Here is a 16229-nt window from a genome sequence, read left to right on the forward strand (position 1 = left end):
CATACGCATTGTAAGAAAGTACTGATGGTGGTCAGTACAAGGGTGGAAGAGGACATATTATGGGCTAGTCAACAACTGCCAGTCTTCATTCATATCTAGTTACCCTACTGAATCCAATTTAGTTCTTGTTCTTTTCCTTCCTATAAAATAACTTCTTCATTTTTCAGAAATACATATAAAAATATTCTTTCTTTTTTTTGGTGTAAATTTTCTGACACAGGAAAAATTTCATTCACCAAATATCAGAAAAGGTTGTGATGATGCCTAAGCAGACTTTAGAAGTCACTCTATAGCCTTCATTACAAGTTTTACATGTCCCAGTTTGGTTCTGCCAATGGGGTTACTGTGACAAATCACAACAAGCAAGTTACTACTTATACCAAAAAAAAAAAAAAAGCTTAAAACAAGTTCACCAGTTACACTGGAGTAACTTATTTTTAGCAAAATATTGGTAAACTAAGGTCTACAAGTCAGATTTTGCAAGTAGAGGTGGCTTAGTGATCTGCATATATACCCTACCCAACACAGCTATACCTGCAAGCTTTTATGCAGAGATAAAGAAAATACAGTTCATCAAAAAACAGAGAATAGTGTTGAATAGAAACATTTTTCTGTCTAAACAATTATATGAAAATGTAATAATGTTGCAAATATGTTTTCACTTCCTGCAAATTAATTCCAGCCTATTAAACAGCATATTTAGCCTCATCTTAATTTTCTTGCCTTATGAGGAAAATAGTGTTGGGTATATATTACATGCATTGTTAATTGAATGTGTGTTGAGAAGAAATCTGATCTTCAGTAGATTAAATCAAAGTTCTGTGCTTTTATCACGTGGAGTTTTGTTGGTGCAAAGGCTTATGTATTAACAGATCATTCTGCATGATACTGTGAAAAGCAGCAATCATATGTTAGGCTGAAAGCTTAATTATATCCAGTCTACTTCTATAGAAAAAAAAATGTTCAAATGTTGTTCAAGTAGCAAAGTCAAGTACTTTAAAGTTGGCAGCCTAGTTGTTCCTGTAGTTGTTGAACTTAACCTATCTTTGTTTGTCTCCATTGTATACATGCCTTATGAAGTAATCATTAATGAAGTTACCTCGTACTCAAATTACCGCCTGCTATTTTTACTGTAGTTTGCTTGCCTCCAATAGCAACCTGGATGAATAGTGCCTGGCGAATGAGGCAGCTATTCAATATTTCAGTTTCTCCTCATTAATTATATTGTGGCTTTAGGCCTAATTTGCTATACATCATTTGTAGACAATAAAAAATTATCCTTTCCCTCATAGATTTTTATATTATTATTTGTGTGATTTCTGCTACTGCAGAGCCTGAATGTCTCAGAAAAACTGTGTGAACTATATTTTTCTTTATAATATCACTGCTAGGCAAAGGGGTATTATTATATTCCTTTTCTGAGCTACAATTTCTTCCTAGGACTAAAATTACTAACAAGAGCCCAATAGTTACTCAGTGATGAGTGCCCAATGTGGAAGACACAGAATGTTTTTCACAGAAAGGTCAGCGGGATTAACCACCCCAACCCAGCACTCCTCAGCTTTGGCTGTGATTGCAAGTGTTCAAAACTTGGAAAACAGATCCCACAGCTGGCACACTGTTGATGGCTTCTGCAGGGCCAGGATTTTACCTGAGGGATCAGAGCTGGAAGGGCTGCCAAAATAAATGAGAAACAGCAGTGACCAAAAACATAAAGATGAGTTTAAATTATTTGGCATCTTCACATAGGGTACCTATGCAACAGCAAATAACAAGAGGGAATAGCTTTTTGTTGTGCCAGGGGAGGTTTAGGTCGGAAATGAGGAGACATTTCTTCTTGGAAAAAGTAGTCAGTCACTGAGATGGGTTGCCCAGGGAGGTGGTGGAGTCACTGTCCCTGGGGGTGTTCAAGGAAAGGTGGGACATGGTGCTTAGGGACATGGTTTAGTGGGTGACATTGGTTGTAGGGGGACGGTTGGACCAGATGATCCTGGAGGTCTTTTCCAACCTTAATGATTCTGTGATAACAACTCCACTGCCATAGATGTCTTCAGCCTTTTTTCCAACTACGTGATGTGCTTCTGAAAGAATTTCAGTACATAAGGAATGCTAATTCTTGGGTTTACTAACCGAATTCTTAATGGCATTTCTTTCCCTCGAACCTACTGCTACCGGACTCACTGCCAGCAGAGATGATCAAGGACAAATGTAATTTGTAACATTGCTGTCTGGGTCCATTAAAATTCAGTGTCAGATTTCATTTTCCTAAGACTGATTTTTAACTGCCATTGGTTGATTCTGGAGCTGTTGGTCCTACATTCAATAAACGTTAAGAATGCTGCTGTATCTTGAGCATAATATAAGCCTGTGGCATCCTTTTCAAATTCATGTCTCAAGACAGAAAATAAATTTAAAAAAAAAAAAAAAAAAAAGAAGCAGATATTATTGGTTGAATAGAGTTCATTTAAAATGCTTAGAATAAGTTTTTAGACCCAATTTCTCCTTTAATTCATCTTATTGAAGACTGAAAGTTTAATGATGCTGGTGAAAAATGTTGAACTGAACAAATGTTAACTATAGCTATTTCCATTTTTTTTCAGAATGTATTTTAAATATTCTATGAATGCCTCACATTCCCACTGCTTAAATGTATTTCTGATTTTCTGAAGAAAAAGGAAACTAATTATTTAGAAATATCATGAAAATTAGCTCTGCTAACAATGAATATAATTGCTTGCAGAAAGAAATTCCACAGAAAATATCTCAGATTATTTTTTTAGTTTTTAAAAGGAAGATGTGATGCAAACACGACCTAGAAAATTACTTGGGAAAGAAAAAAAAAAAAAAAAAAAAAAAAGAAAGAAAAAAAGAAAGAAAAACAGAAAAAAGGATGAAACAGCTTGTCACACAATCAAACTGATTATACATTATGTTTTTGAAGCAGAAGCTCTAAAAGAAGATGTGATAATAAGCATTCATTCCAGAGGGCATGCAAAAAAAAAAAAAAAAAGGCAATCTTTAGTAGCTAAAATCCTATTTTACACTCAAATTCTGTATTAGCAGAAGTTTTTGTATGGCATAGATAGGATATGGTTCCATGCTATAAAAGAACACCTTGCAAATATATATATATATATATATATATATATATATATATCTTCATGCCCATTTAAAAAAAAAAAAAAAAAAAAAAGCACCAAAATAACCCATTGTGTTAATATGGGGGGTTTTATTTACACACACCTATGCATGCAACCACATCCACTCTATGTGTATTTATGATGGGTTTGATCAAGTTGTACCATTGCACAAGTTATGTGATATATAATAAACTCCAGAAGAATGAGCCTGATCCAAAGCCTTCAATGGTCAAAGAGATGCCCATTATTTGACCAAGCTGTAAATTGGGCACCCACTTACTGACACTAGCTGCTGGCAGCCTAGTGTGTCTGTATGATAATTTCAAATTGCCTTGCTACTTGTTGCTGCTTTACATTAACTTAGTAAGTACAGGTATGGAAAGTAGTACACTTCTAGCCTGCAAGTCTACATCTTTCACAGATTTTAGTTAGGGGAAAATGCAAACAGCCCAATAGAGTTGTATTAGAAATGCACAATTGCTTGTGCTAAGTGCAGAAAAACAAGCATCTGATGGACCCCAGAGCTACAGGGGAAAGAAGAAAGTAAGAGCATGAATTGCAGGTGCCTGGTCTTGTTTCCTCCCTGTCGTCACACAGCATCTAGCTAGGCTACTTCCCCCCCTCCTAGCTGGCAGTACCATCCATGCTATTATCCAAAAGACGGGCTACAGCAGTTCCTGGCACAGCCTGCCTGCAGCCAAGTGGTCTGGACTTGGCAACATCTGTAACGCAATCTGTTGGCACAAAGAGGCTGTGGGCTTCACTCAGAGACATTGTGTTACTGAACAGCGACATAATGACTCCTTTTTTTATACACCCATAAACTGAGACTACACTTCATTCAACGCTAGGCAGCTCAGTGCCAGGAGGAAATCGAGAAACTGGGTATAAATGGTGGCTGTGAAGTGGTTCCTGGGTTCAGGAATTATGTTTTGAAGCAGAGCTGGGAAGTGCTTTCCATTTAATATGGCCCAGCTTAAATAAGCAGCTCAAAAGCAGACTTCATGCCACACTAGCTTGTAGAAAACATTAACAAGGAAAGCATTATTTCTTACAAAAACCTAAGGGCAAATAATAATTGTTGTTGAGAAATAAACTTAGAAATTAAAAATCGTGACTGAACATGAGGAAAAAAATCCCAACTGTAAATCAGTCTAACTATTTCAGATATAGGAAACTTCAGTGTACTGAATAGAAGTTTTTGATATACATTCAGATTTAAGGTAGTAAGTTCTGTTTTGCACCCAAAGCTGGAATTTAACCTCCCTCTTATGCTTAAAAGGTCAAAAACAAACAAACAAACAAACAAAACAAAACAAAAAAACATAGTCTTTGAACACTGATTAAATATTTTAATAGTTAAAATAATAATACATCAATCACATTTCATATCTATGTTCTTCCTTTCTTTATATAGAACTACTTTGTTTATGAAAATACAGATAATTTTCACATGTGAAAATGTACAGGTAAAATAACTTTAAGTAACAAACAGCCAGACAGTCCACCGCAAATATCAGACACAATTATTGAACAAAGATATATTTCATTATTGTTTTCCACCTCCTGAATGGAGAAAGCCACAAATTAGGCATCTTGTTCTGTTTCCACCAAGAGATGAAACCTGCCTGATTTGTCTATGTAACTGTTGAAGAGGTGAAGAGAACTGTTAAGACCATGGTCTAAATCACCAAAATAAGTTAGGAACCTCATTTCTATAAAATTGCCTAAATGCTTCTGAGGATCCATGTTTGCCTTGTTTAGCTTAATCTGCAAGTGACATAGTTATTTTGAATTACCAGATGAAACAGGGAAAAAAAAAAAAAAAAAAAAAAGTGAGTTTGCATCATGAAAACACCATGAAATGGAGAAACTGTGAAAGAACATTTTATAGAAACAGTGAAAGAAGTAGCAGGTTAATCATTTAGACAATTGCCTACAACATAACTCAGGCTGGCATTTCCAGATATGAGAGCTTTAACTCTCGTATGCTAATGCATTTTGAAGCAAATTGTTTTTTTCATATTTCTTTAAATTTCCACTCTCAATTATAAAGAAATAGAATAACAATGCAGGAGTGTCTAGAAAATCAGGGCAAAAGCAATCTCTGCACTAGCAAACCTTACCGGGCATTCAGCAAGTAGATTTTTATTAAAGAACCAAGCAGAAGCAGCATATGCCAAACACAGCCTGCAGCACACACTGAAATTCACTCATGAGAAGCAACGTGAGGTAAACTTTTACACAGTCAGCAGTAATAATACTTAAGGAGTAGGTATTTACCTTTCATGCTGCCACATAACCAAACTTAGGCAAGGCTAGATTGAATTTTTACCTTATTTTGAGTACATGAAAAATTGTCATTTCACAGAGTAATACTGGCAAATTGGATTGCAACATTCTTCATAGTTCCTTCCTCAGTTCCTCCATCCAAGAAGTCCATCTCCCCTGCAAACAACAACAGCAAAACTTTTCTTTTGCTTCAGACTACCCTCTCTGGATGTGGAAACCTGCATGCACCACCTCTGCTCCAGCTTCTTACTTGCACCAGCTTTGGATTCATCTCAGTGTGGTAGTCAATTCAGCTCACTAGTCCAGAAGAGCATTATTAACCCATTTCTTTGGCCAGGTTGGCTTTGGAGAAAGAGGAGATGCCACAACAGTGCCAGCCCCTTCCCCCATTCAGCTGCAGGCCCCACTCTTCCCTTCCTTTTGCTGCTGATAGACCTGTAGGAGTCCTTATTGCCCTTCACATCCCTCTTCAGATTCAACTGCAGGTGATCTTTGACTTTCCTAACCTCACCTCTGCATACTTTGACAATGTGCCTTTATTTTTCTGTGGTCACCTGCCATCCTGTTGTGCATCCTGCTGTGCTGGTTTACCATAATGGATACAAGAGCTTTCCCTGTAATGCTGTCCTTAGACAGTTCCTTATTTATAAACATGTGCTTGGGCTGAACCCTCTTCAGCCCCTTTTGATCACATCACCCCACAAACCTTTATTTGCCAACTGAGTCCTCTACTTTTTCACTTGGTTGTTATTGTCACTCTCTCTCATCATCCCTAATTTAAAGCTCTTCCTAGCAGTTTGGCCACCCTAATAACAAATACTCTTGTGCTCAACTGACCAGGTGGGTCCCATCTCTTCCAAGCAATTCTTCATCTTCAAAGAGCGTTCCAGGGTCATAGAAACAAAAACCCTGCCAACACCAGCTGTAAAAACAATTATTGACCCACAGGACCTTCCCAATTTTCTTCAAGCTCTTCTCCCTCACTGGGAGGATCAAAGAGAACACCACTTGGCCCCAAGTCCTGGACTATCACCCTCAGAGCCCTGTAGTCATGATTGATATGCTCCAGGACTCCCCTGGAAGTATTGCTGATGACCGTGGAGAAGCACAGCAGGGGATGAGAGTCTAAGGGGAAAGCTTCAGCAGTCTGTCAAAGTGCTGGGTCCACCAACTTGGACGAGAGGTCAGGTCAGCAAACAGCTGCCTCCATCACCCACAGCAAGGAGTCTCCCACTGCTAACTCTCATCACTACCTTTTATTCTTTTGTGGCTCAGGCCAAGACAGCACAGAGGCTTCACCAGACATAGCTTCCCATCAGCTACAATAGCAATGAAACTACTCTGTAGCTGCAAATCTTCAGATGGAGAAGGAGTCTCCCTCATGGTACCAGAAATTGTCAGCTTCTGGCCTTCACCACCATGGGAGTCTCCACTTGCTGATCTGATAGGTAGACTCTGTCTGCCCCTCCTTTGGTATAGACAGGAGTTGACTTGAAGCTGCAGGATCTCAGAGAACATCCAGTCTATCTTTTTCTCATCACCTCTGATACTGAACACCTGCTGATCTCCTGCAGTCCCTGGACTTGGTAACATGAGCACACATCTTCAGTAGGCTAGAAGACCATCGCTGACCTCTTCTTCAGGTAAACCGTGCGAATGCAGGGGTAGATTCTTGGATACTGACAGGGAGAGAGCTGAACATTGAGGAAGCAGTGCTCCATGTCATGGTTAAGCTGTGCTGGCACAGGTCTGTGCAGTGCTGCAGGTCCAAGCTCCATGACCACAGGACCACCTCAGCCAGCTGCTCCTAGCGGAGGAGCCTGCAGGCAGCTCCCATGCAGTGCTGGTGGTGATACCACCTGCGTGGCCTTGCCTTTATCTGACAGCACAGAAAGTAGTTCTCATGTGCACATCCTTTCTGTTTGACATTAGAAATGATGAACAGAGCTTTTGTGTTGTAAGAACAACATGTAACAGTTCAAATGACCAAAAAGGAGGATTTCTCTATGGATGGGATCGGAACAGCTTGCAGTGAGTAAATCCATCCAGGCTCCATCTGCTGCTGCATGAATAAGAGGTTCTCCCCAGAAGATTTACTCACAGTCTATATGTTTCTCTTTACTCTATTTTTCTAAAACAGCTTTTTTATTAATCCATTTATTGTTGGGCCTTTCTCACTGACATCCAGGAAGAGCCTTGCTCCATCGCTCTTCATCTATCTCCTCTATCCTGGTGCAGAACAGCCTGCTCTGCATTTTCCTCATCGCAAATAACAGATTCCTCAACTCTGCCTTCTCAGCCCTCCACATTTACACATATTTAGCTCAGGACCCATACCACAGCCCAGAGCACTAGTGCAGACTGTAAAGCTGCTCATGGCCCAGCACAGAATCGACATACCAACCATGGGCTGAAAGAGCCCATGACCCACTTCAAGGAGCATTCATTGCATTTACATTTCTCAGACTGTACCATCTTCCCAAAATGCTGTGAATTACTAGTATTTATACCAGAGGGGAAAAAAAAAAAAAAAAAAGTTGGCAGATCTGAGCTGACAGGTTGCCTAGGTTCTTTATACAGAAACCAGCTATACTGAGCTGGGGAGCTGTGTATTATTCCCAGACTAGGAGTAGTACGTGTGCTTGATAAATGATGTCAAGTCACCCTAAAGCAAATATAAAGCAAGAAACAAAAGGGAGCTGCTGAGATAACTTTTATCCACCCTCTTTTCTGCTTCTTGTTTTGCACTTTGTGAGAATGGCTTTACATTCTTCTGCTTCCAAAGGGTTTTTGCTTAATTTTTTGTCTGTCATTAGTACCTGACTTGTACTGGAAGCATTCAGAACCCTTGGAAGCCAAGACATTTTAGTTCAGCTGTTTCTGCAAGACTTGCAACAGATGGTAAAACCTTATTCTTAATGAGGATTTTATTTATTTATTTATTTAACCTCAGCTCTTCAGCAAAAGAATGCTCTGTAGGACTGAGGGGAACCCAAGGTCACTGAGGTATGGCAGCATATTGGTAAAAAGGAAAAGCATAGACCCTCGGGTAGTCTGTAAGAGTCTGCACACACTGTGGGCTTAATAGACTGTCTTGTCACCTGTAGCACAATTCTGCCTTGTGAACACCAGGGCATAATACCAAGGAGAGCAATAAAGGATAAAACTTTAGCCTCAAGGGAAAGTGAAAAAGAAACAGGCACATTCTTACTGGAGCCAAAAAAAGCATTTTGTGTTATTTACTTGGACTTTATTACAGCCTGCATCCAACTGCATCAAAGATTAGTCATCTTTATCGAGCTTTTAGTAAAAGGAATGACTAATATAATTATATATTAAAAAAAAAAAAAAAAAGTTTACTTTATAATATGGTATAAAAACAACTGAAATACTAGCAGGTAATTTATAAAACCAAAGAGCCAGATTCTCATCGTGGTTGAATGACATAATCTGCCATCATTCTGTCATGCTTAGGTATATTTGTCCACATTTATACCAATGGAATGGTTATCACAACCTGCCCCAAGTTTTCCTGATAAAAGGCATCAGTGTGGATAAAAAATTATGGTGTGAGGTGGTGATTAGCATAGATAAGAGTCATTGTGATCTCTGTTTTGTAACTTTGTCAGTTCCTATATCAAATGCTGTATCTAATCAGCTGATTCCCTTTTAAATACGTAACTTTTGATACGAAGCAAACAGATTTTCTCATGCCATAGTAGAGATGTTGATGTTCTAGAAAATGCCAAAGAAATGTTTTAAACATTTTTTTTTTCTGAGATCTGTGAAGAGAATATGTTTTCTTTCTCGCTGTTTCCATCACATATGGGAAAATGTTATTTTCCCTTATTCAATCAATTCATGACTCAGAGAATTCCTAAAATAAACCTAATCTCTCTCTAGACACGCAAGACATATAAGAGCTGATACAAATTGTTATACTTCCATTGGAGCAAATCTTTGATTGCACACATCTTCTGGGGGCTTGCCTCTAGACCATGAAAAGAAAACGGCATTGTATTCTTAGTTTTAGTAAGTGTTCAGTATTCCTGGTAAACTATGACATCATCCAGTTTTGATATCTTGCTGTTGCCAGATTATATTATAAAAATATCTAATGAGTTCTGGGAGTATGATCTACCTTTTTCAGTGCTGCAGTTTAAAAACAATTGGCATATTGGCATATATTTTAGGTGGGAGTACATGAAGTAGGAAAAATGGATCAGAGGCCTCGTGGGCTGTGTTTTTCCTTTCTATTATTGGCTGATTTTTTATTTTTATTTCTATGTGTGTGCTTTTTCTTTTTTTTTTTTTTTTTTTTAATCATATTTTTCAGGACATAAAAATAGGATCTGCCTTACCTATTTTGTGACAAATAATTACATCCAAATCTTTCCAAATACTAAAAATATCTCATCCTCATGTATCTGTGTAAAATACTTGTTTTTTTTTCCTGCTTTCTGCATCCACATTATTCTAGAGACTGCTATTTCCTTTTGTCCAGAACATTCTTCTTTATTTCAAGAGGGATTATCAGATGCAATTTGACAGTATGTTGGAAGAAGCTTTAGTAAATAAAAGATGACTAACAGGGCTTTTACCATTATTTCATATCACTGTTATTTTCCAAGTGATAATATTATGGAAGTTATTTGTACAAACAGCCTATTGGTTTGTTCAAATAAGCAGAGTAGGGTTAACATTTGTCCTTTTGTCCACATTTTCTTATATAGTAGTTTCCTTTCTTTCTAGCTATTTTATGTCCTACCTTGATTCTTATTTTTCATGTGAATATTTTATTTTTCAATACATGAATATCCTTTGCTTTTAGCTTGTATATACTTTGGCATTTCAAAACTTTATAAATTACTTCTGTGTCTAAGGGGATTAAATAAGTTAACGTGCATTTTGCTTTACTGACAATCTGCTTCATTCTGAGCATGACTGAATTCTAAATAACATCTAGTGGCAAACCAAATCATATGCACCGTTACAAAATATATTAGCCTACATAATTGAGTAATATGGCAATCATTTAGTCATAAAATGAGAATCACATCTTAACTCAACAATCCTCTTGGATCTTTGAGTCTGAGTTAATCTGTTTTAGGATTTACATTTTGTGCATTGCTCGGTTGGTTTATGTTTCTCTTGACAAGAAGGTCTCTGTCTGAGGATAAACTGTCTTTTTGAGGTATAGGACAGGCAGGTTAAAGGCATTTGAAATTTTTGCTTCTTTGGAGGGTGAAGCTGGGCTCCAAATCCAAGTCAATCACCATAAAACAGTGGTGACCTCCCTTGTAAAGGTGCTAACTCCTAGCCTGTGTGGACATAAAATGTTTCTACTCAGATATTAGAGTCCTGTGCTCTTCAGGATTTCTTCATCATGTTGTCCCACAAAAATCCCCATGTCTTGTTCTCTTTGCTCTCTATTACATGTGGCATGTCTTCTCTGCTCATCCATTCTCTCACTGGATTGTCTTCCCTCAATTTTTGACCCCAAACCTCTCTTCTCCTTAAAACCTTTCAGCAAAAATCTCTATCCTTATATATCAATTTAAATTCCATGCAGAATTTTTAAAGTCAAGCCAGCAAGTAAAACATAACCAAGACCATAGTGAAACGTAAACATGACTTCATAGTCTGTCCTTCCATAATCTCATTTTTTTTCCATGGTGTAATATTTACCTTCCCCTCACCTATCCTATGTAGAGATTTACATTGTTCTCTTTCTATAAAGAGATTTCCCATTTTGACTTCTTTACAGCAATTATTTATTCCAGGCTATCAACCTCTTTTGTGTAAGCATATACTTGATTAAGCCCTTGCCTCTATCAATCCATGACAAATGTTCTCTATCCCGTAAATTTGGTTGAGTTTGGTCATTTGCAGTTCTTCTCTTAGGGAGTCAGTGACAAGTTGGTGACCAACAGCATTCTTGTAGTTAACAAGTGAACAAAGGCTTAGTTTATAGTGTTCTGAAAGTAAGAAACACTCCACAGAATTGAGTGTTGCTTGAACACCCCAACATCTCATGGTGGCAGTATTAATTAGATCTACCTTCTTCAGATAGCCTCCAGCTCTCATCAGTGAAACTGGCGTTCTCCATTTTGCTTTTCTGTGAGGCCAACATTTTTAACCCTTACAAGGTCTTAATATTCCTTTTTAAACTAAAAGAGGGCAGATTTAGATTAGTTACAAGGAAGAAATTCTTTCCTATGAGGATGCTGAGGCACTGGAAGAGGTTGTGCAGAGAAGCTGTAGATGCCCCATCCGTGCTGTATGCCTTGCACATCCCAATTTCATTTCTGTAGGACTGGGATCACAGTGGAAGATAATACATTTCTGCCTTCTGCCTCCCCCACTTCTACAATGCTGTCCTGATGTCTAGTCAGGGATATGCACACTAACTCATGAGATTGAAAATGACCATAAATGCAGCTTAAGATGGCAGGCTTTGCACCAAATTTCAGAGCAAACATTTCTTCCCTGTCAGCTCTGCATGTGAGAACTGTTGCCTGTAGCTGCAGAGCAGGTTGGTACATTTTGTTATTTATTAAATTGCTGCAGAAAGTTTTGCCTGATTTTTTTGATCAATCCCCTAAGCCCCAAAAGCTAATATAATAATCAGGCCAAGCCACGGGATTCTTAAATGAGGAAGCTTCTTATCTGTCAGAAATATATTGTTATTTTTTGTACTGTTTTCTTGTTCAGTAGTCTCATAATAAGATCCAGAGTTTCAGAACTGGCATCTTTTATCATGAATTATTGTGCTATTCCTACATCTAGTAAGCAAGACATAAGTAACAGAGTTCCTTTGAGGCAAGATGTAGTTATGTTTTCCATTAAAGCACAACATCATACATTTATTTTCATTCCTATTTCACTGACAGTTGTTGGAGGTGAAGAATATATAATGTATTTTTGGTCTGGTTTGCATTCTGTGGTCCAGGTATTTGAGTTCTACTCACAGAATGGTACTGCAGGTCCCCTATGTCTCAGAGTCTAGATAGCTTTTCATACGTAACATAAATTTACACCAGCACGTCTAACTCTCAAAAGTAGCTCCATCCTTTCAACATCCCTTGTTTTCAAGTAGTGATTGATTTCTGTCATTATATGTCATTTAAGTAATAACTGTGCCACTAATGTTCTCCTCTATTTCTAAGCACCGAGATGTTTGATCTGTTTGAGCAAAAAGGCAAGTGAAAGACACAGTTCTGACCTGTACAACCTGGACTCCTACTGCTCTGACAGAAAAGTACTTTGGTCCCATTCCAGGGTCCAGCAAATATGTTTACATTTAACATTTGCATCTCTAATAAAAAGCATTGTCAAATGATACAAATCATAGTGGTGTCACCTAAGAAGTGCAGGTTTTATATATGTAGCTTGGTTTAAAATACACTTGGTTTGTTTAGCTGAGCATCATTTATATAGGCCTGGAAGGAGGCAATAAAGATATCTAAATGTGTTATACTCTGAGCCCTACATCTGGGGATGTGACCACTGTGTAAGCTACACTATACTGTGTGTGTACGGCACCAGCTGCATAGTCTTCAGCATGGCAGTATACTGAGGTTGTAACTTTGCTAATGACAAAACTTAACTGCATTTAGTCTCCAAAGTAGAAGCTAAATCCTTTCACTTGTTTAAAAGTTGAGGTTTCAGGAGTCACAGAACCAGTCCTCAGTGTTGTCAGCAACATAAAATGCAGATCACCCAACTCTCTATGACACATCCTAGAAACTTTCCAGAGCTTCTTCTGTACAGTCTACACAGGCTGTCTTTGGCCTCCCACTGACAGGCTGGTCAAAACCGTATGTGGGTGATTTTGTTAAAACTTGGCATGTGGATCTCCTTATTTCTTCCCATTAAGATGAGCTTCTGCCTAGTAGTTGCTTTTTGCTGTGCTACAATGGCACACATTTTCTGCTGATGAAGTATGATAGCCTTGCAGTTCTTTGCCCTAGTCCTTGATTTTCTTCCTTAGTCTTCAGCAAGGATTTTCAAATCTTTTGAAAAAATTTTAATGAGAAAGGCTTTTTGCATGGCTTATCCTCCCTCCCACTCACAGAGGTTGGCACCATTTTCTCCTGTTATTTGAGGCATCAATATTTCTAAAAAGACATTACTTATGTGGAAACAGTATTACTTGGAAAATCTTATCTTCTCATACCGCTGTTTCACAGGTTATCAGGTGGAATCAAACTAAAATGATTAATCCTATGTCCAGCTTGCAGTCAGTAAGCCAAATATAAGAATCTGAGGTCACTACTTTGAAGTCCAGCAGCAGAAATAGGAAGGGTTGGATGACTCAGATTAAAAAGGCTGTGTGTGTATCAGGAAACCTTTTCTTGGTCAGTCTGTTGTACTAGGTTTACGTGGCAAGGTTTAGGTAGCAGGGGGCTGCAAGGGTGGCTTCTGTGAGCAGAGCCCAGAAGCTGCCCCGTGTCAGATCAGAGCCAGCTCCAGCAGGCAAAAGGGACCTGCTGCTGGCCAGAGCAAAGCCAGGGAGAAATGCTGGGTGGGCCTTTGGGAGAGCAGATTTAAGAAAGGGGAAAATCACAGAATCACAGAATCACAGAATTTTCTAGGTTGGAAGAGACCTCAAGATCATCGAGTCCAACCTCTGACCTAACGCTAGCAGTCCCCACTAAACCATATCCCTAAGCTCTACATCTAAACGTCTTTTGAAGACTTCCAGGGATGGTGACTCCACCACTTCCCTGGGCAGCCTGTTCCAGTGCCTCACAACCCTTTCAGTGAAGAAGTTCTTCCTAACATCTAAGCTAAAACTCCCCTGGCTCAACTTAAGCCCATTCCCCCTCGTCCTGTCACCAGGCACGTGGGAGAACAGGCCAACCCCCACCTCGCTACAGCCTCCCTTGAGGTACCCATAGAGAGCGATAAGGTCGCCCCTGAGCCTCCTCTTCTCCAGGCTGAACAAGCCCAGCTCCCTCAGCCGCTCCTCGTAGGACTTGTTCTCCAGGCCCCTCACCAGCTTCGTCGCCCTTCTCTGCACCCGCTCAAGCACCTCCATGTCCTTCTTGTAGCGAGGGGCCCAAAACTGAACACAGTACTCGAGGTGCGGCCTCACCAGAGCTGAGTACAGGGGGACGATCACCTCCCTAGCCCTGCTGGCCACACTGTTCCTGATACAAGCCAGGATGCTGTTGGCCTTCTTGGCCACCTGAGCACACTGCTGGCTCCTATTCAGCCGACTATCCACCATCACTCCCAGGTCCTTCTCTGCCTGGCAGCTCTCCAACCATTCCTCTCCCAGCCTGTAGCTCTGCTTGGGGTTATTGCGCCCCAGGTGCAGGACCCGGCACTTGGCCTTGTTGAACTTCATGCAGTTGACCTCAGCCCATTGGTGCAGCCTATCCAGATCCTCCTGCAGAGCTTTCCTACCCTCAAGCAGATCGACACACGCACCTAACTTGGTGTCATCTGCGAACTTACTGAGGGTGCACTCGATGCCCTCGTCCAGATCATCAATGAAGATATTAAAGAGGACCGGCCCCAGCACCGAGCCCTGGGGGACGCCACTAGTGACTGGCCTCCAACTGGACTTGGCTCCATTCACCACGACTCTTTGGGCCCAGCTATCCAGCCAGTTTCTAACCCAACGAAGCGTGCGCCAGTCCAAGCCAAGAGCAGCCAGTTTCTTGAGGAGAATGCTGTGGGAGACGGTGTCAAAAGCCTTGCTGAAGTCAAGGTAGACCACATCCACAGCCTTTCCCTCAACCACCCAGCGCATCACTTTGTCATAGAAGGAGATCAGGTTCGTCAGGCATGACCTGCCTTTCATAAAGCCATGCTGACTGGGCCTGATCGCCTGCTTGCCCTGCAAGTGCCGCTTGATGACTCTCAGGAGGATCTGCTCCATGAGCTTCCCTGGCACTGAGGTCAAACTGACAGGCCTGTAGTTTCCCGGGTCTGCCCTCCGGCCCTTCTTGTAGATGGGCGTCACGTTTGCTAGCCGCCAGTCAACTGGGACCTCCCCCGATCTCCAGGACTGCTGATAAATGATGGACAGTGGCTTGGCCAGCTCCTCTGCCAGTTCCCTCAGTACCCTTGGGTGGATCCCATCCGGCCCCATCGACTTGTGCACATCTAAGTGCCGTAGCAGGTCACCAACCAGTTCTTCATGGATAATGAGGGCCACATCCTGCTCCCCATCCCCTTCCACCAGCTCAGGGTACTGGGTATCCAGAGAACATCCGGTATTGCCGCTAAAGACTGAGGCAAAGAAGGCATTGAGCACCTCCGTCTTTTCCTCATCTCTTGTAACTAAGTTTCCCCCCACATCCAGTAAAGGATGGAGATTCTCCTTAGTCCTCCTTTTTGTGTTGATGTATTTATAGAAACGTTTTTTGTTATCTTTAACGGCAGTAGCCAGATTGAGCTCCAGATGAGCTTTGGCCTTCCTAATTTTGTCCCTGCACAGCCTCGCTACTTCTTTAAAGTCCTCCTTAGTGGCCTGCCCACTTTTCCAAAGCTTATAAACCCTCTTTTTCCTCCTAAGATCAAGCCACAATTCTCTGTTGAGCCAGGCCGGTCTTCTTCCCCGCAAGCTCGTCTTTGGGCACGTGGGGTGCCCAAACAACAACAACAACAACAACAACAACAAAAAAAAAAAACAACCAAACAAACAATAAATAAATGAATAAATAAATAAATGTTGCACAGCAGCAGCTAGGAAAGAGGAGCGAGAAGCAGCACTGCAGCCCCCCAGGTAAGTACATCAGGAGGTGCTCTAGGCAGACAGGAGCAGTTCCCCCGCAGGCTGTG

This window comes from Netta rufina (genome assembly GCF_964035555.1).
Source record: "Netta rufina genome assembly, chromosome: 2".
Classification (NCBI taxonomy): Eukaryota; Metazoa; Chordata; class Aves; order Anseriformes; family Anatidae; genus Netta; species Netta rufina.